Genomic DNA, 3,691 nt, shown 5'->3' on the forward strand with positions numbered 1-3,691 from the left:
AGATTAGAAATGGTTTAACTGAGATGCTGTCTAAAATGGATGCTCTAAAAGCTAGGGTAAATGAGGCAGAAGAGAGAGTCAGTGACATAGAAGAGATGATGGAAAGGAAGGAAGCTGATGAAAAGAGGGAAAAACAACTGATGGACCATGAGGGGAGGCTTTGAGAAATCAGTGATACTATAAAGTGAAACAATATTAGGATTATTGGGGTCCCAGAGGAAGAAGAAAGAGAGAAGGGGAAAGAATGTGTATTTGAGCAAATCATAGCTGAGAAACTTCCCTAAACTGGGGAAGGAAATAGGCATTCAAGTCCAAGAGGTAGAGAGAAACCCCTCAAAATCAATAAAACTAGATCAACACTCTGACATATAATAGTGAACCTTGCAAATTTCAGAGATAAAGAGAAAATCCTGAAAGCAGCTTGAGACAACAGGTCCTTAACTTACAGGGATAGGAATGTTAGACTGGCATCAGAACTATCCACAGAGATGTGGCAGGCCAGAAAGGGCTGGCATGATATATTCAGGGTGTTAGATGAGAAAAACAAGTAGCAAAGAATATTTTATCCAGCAAGGCTGTAATTCAGAATATAAGGAGAGACAAAGAACTTCCAGGACAAACAGAAACTGAAAGATTAAGTGACCACCAACCTAGCCATTCAAGAAATATTAAGGGGAATCCTGTAAACAAAGAGAGAGCCCCAAAGTAACACAGAACAAAAAGAAACAGGGACAATCTACAGAAACAGGGACTTTACAGGCAATACAATGACACTAAATTCATATCTTTCAATACTTACTCTGAATGTAAAAGGGCTAAATAGTCCAATCAAAAGACAGGGTATCAGATTGGATAAGAAAGCAAGAATCATCCATGTGCTGTCTACAAGAGACTCATTTTTTGACCTAAAGACACCTCCAGATTGGAAGTGAAGGGTAAGAACGATTTACCACACTAATGGACCTCAAAAGAAAGCTGGGGTAGCAATCCTCATATCAGACAAATTAGATTTTTTATTTTTTATTTATTTTTATTTCTTAAAATTTATTTATTTGACAGAGAGACAGACAGACAGAAAGTACAAGCAGGGGAGAGGCAGAGGAAGAGGGAGAAGCAGACTCTCCTCTGAGCAGGGAGCCTCATGCAGGGCTCGATCCCAGGACCCTGGGAACATGATCTGAGCCAAAGGCATACGCTTAACTGACTGAGCCACCCAGGTGCCCCAGACAAATTAGATTTTAAACCAAAGACTAAGAGGGACACTATATCATACTTAAAGGGTCTATCCAAAGAGAAGATCTAACAATTACAAATATTTATGTTCCTAACTTGGGGACAGCAAATTATATCAACCAATTAATAGCAAAATTAAGGAAACACATCAAAATAATACAATAAGAGTAGGGACTTTAACACCCCACTCACTGCAATGGGCAGATCATCTGAGCAGAAGATCAACAAGAAAACAGTGGCTTTGAATGACACAATGGATCAGATGGACTTAACAGACATTTTCAGAGCATTTATCCTAAAGCAAGCAGAATACAAATTCTTTTTGAGAGCATATCCAGAATAGATCACATACTGAGTCACAAATGAGGTCTCAATGAGTAGATTGAGATTATTCCCTGCATATTTTCAGACCACAATGTTTTGAAACTTGAACTCAATCATAAGAGGAAATTTGGAAGTAACTCAAACACTTGGAGTTTAAAGAGCATCCTACTATAAAGAATGAATGGTTCAACCAGTAAATTAAAGAAGAATTTAAAAAATTCATGGAAACAAATGAAAATGAAAAAAATCGGTCTAAAACCTATGGGATACAGCAAAGGCAGTTCTAAGAGGGAAGTACATAGCCATCCAAGCCTCTCTCGAAAAATTAGAAAAGTCTCAAATACACAAGCTAACCTTACACCTAAAGGAGCTAGAGAAAGAAGAGCAAATAAAGCCTACAGCAAGTGGGAGAAGAGAAATAATAAAGATTAGAGCAGAAATCAATGAAATAGAAACTAGAACAATAGAATAGATCAACGAAACTAGAAACTGTTTATTTTAAAGAATTAATAAGATTGATAAACTCTTAGCCAGACTTATCAAAAAGAAAAGAGAAAGGGCCCAAATGAATAAAATCATGAATGAATGAGGAGAGATCACGACCAACACCAAGGAAATACAAAAAAATTATAAGAGAATATTATGAGCAACTATATGTCAACAAATTAAGCAATCTGAAGAAATGGATGCATTCCTAGACATGTATAAACTTACCAAAACTGAAATAGGAAGAAACAGTAAACCTGAACAGACCCATAACCAGTAAGGAAATTGAAGCATTAATCACAAACCTCCCAAAAAACAAGAGTCCAGGGCCAGATGACTTCCCAGGGGAATTCTAACAAACACTTAAAGAATAATTAAAACCTATTCTTCTGAAGCTGTTTCAAAAATTAGAAAGGGAAGGAAAACTTCCGAACTCATTCTGAGGCCAGCATTACCTTGATCCCCAAACCAGACAAAGACCCCATCGAGAAGGAGAATTGCAGACCAATATCTTTGATGAATATGGATGCCAAAATTCTAACCAAGGTACTGGCCAATAGGATCCAACAGTACATTAAAAGGATTATTCACTACAACTACGTGGGATATATTCCTGGACTGTAAGGTTGGTTCAACATTCACAAATAAATCAATGTGATACATCACATTAATAAACAAAAGGACAAAAATCATATGATCCTCTCAACTGATACAGAAAAAGCATTTGACAAATACAACATCCTTTCTTTTTTCTTTTTTTAATAAATGTTTTTCTTTTTTTTATATTATGTTATGTTAATCACCATACATTACATCATTAGTTTTTGATGTAGTGTTCCATGATTCATTGTTTGCATATAACACCCAGTGCTCCATGCAGTACTGCCCTCTTTAATACCCATCACCGGGCTAATCCATCCCCCAAACTCCCTCCCCTCTAGAACCCTCAGTTTGTGTCTCAGAGTCCAAGTCTCTCATGGTTTGTCTCCCCCTCCGATTCCCCCCTTCTTTCTTCCCTTCCTGCTATCTTCTTCTTCTTTTTTTTAACATATAATATATTATTTCAGAGGTACAGGTCTGTGATTCAACAGTCTTACACAATTCACAACACTCACCATAGCACATACCCTCCCCAATGTCTATCACCTAGCCACCCCATCCCTCCCAGCCCCCACCACTCCAGCAACCCTCAGTTTGTATCCTGAGATTAAGAATTCCTCATATCAGTGAGGTCATTTGTTGCTCTTGCTTTTGGTGTCAGATATTTTAAAAAACTAAAGACCTATGTCAAAAAGCCTACCACCTATGTTTTCTTCTAGGTGTTTTATGGCCTCAGGTCCTACATTCAAGTCTTTAATCCATTTTGAGTTAATTTTTGTGCATGGTGTAAGATAGTGGTCAAGTTTCATTCTTTTGCATGTAGCTGTCCTGTTTTCCTATTTTTAAATTGAATTATTTTTCTTTTTTGAGTTGTGAGAGTTTGTATATATTCTAGATAGAATCCCCTTATCAGATATATAATTTGCAAATATTTCAACACATTCATTGGGTTATCTTATCACTTTCTTAAATAGTGCCATTTGAAACATAATAGTTTTTAATTTTTTAAATTTCTATGAAGTCCAAATTATTTACTTTTTTTCTTTGT

Source organism: Callorhinus ursinus, unplaced genomic scaffold (genome assembly GCF_003265705.2).
Source record: "Callorhinus ursinus isolate GAN/ISIS: 27379988/994484 unplaced genomic scaffold, GSC_fseal_2.0 scaffold407, whole genome shotgun sequence".
Taxonomy (NCBI): Eukaryota; Metazoa; Chordata; class Mammalia; order Carnivora; family Otariidae; genus Callorhinus; species Callorhinus ursinus.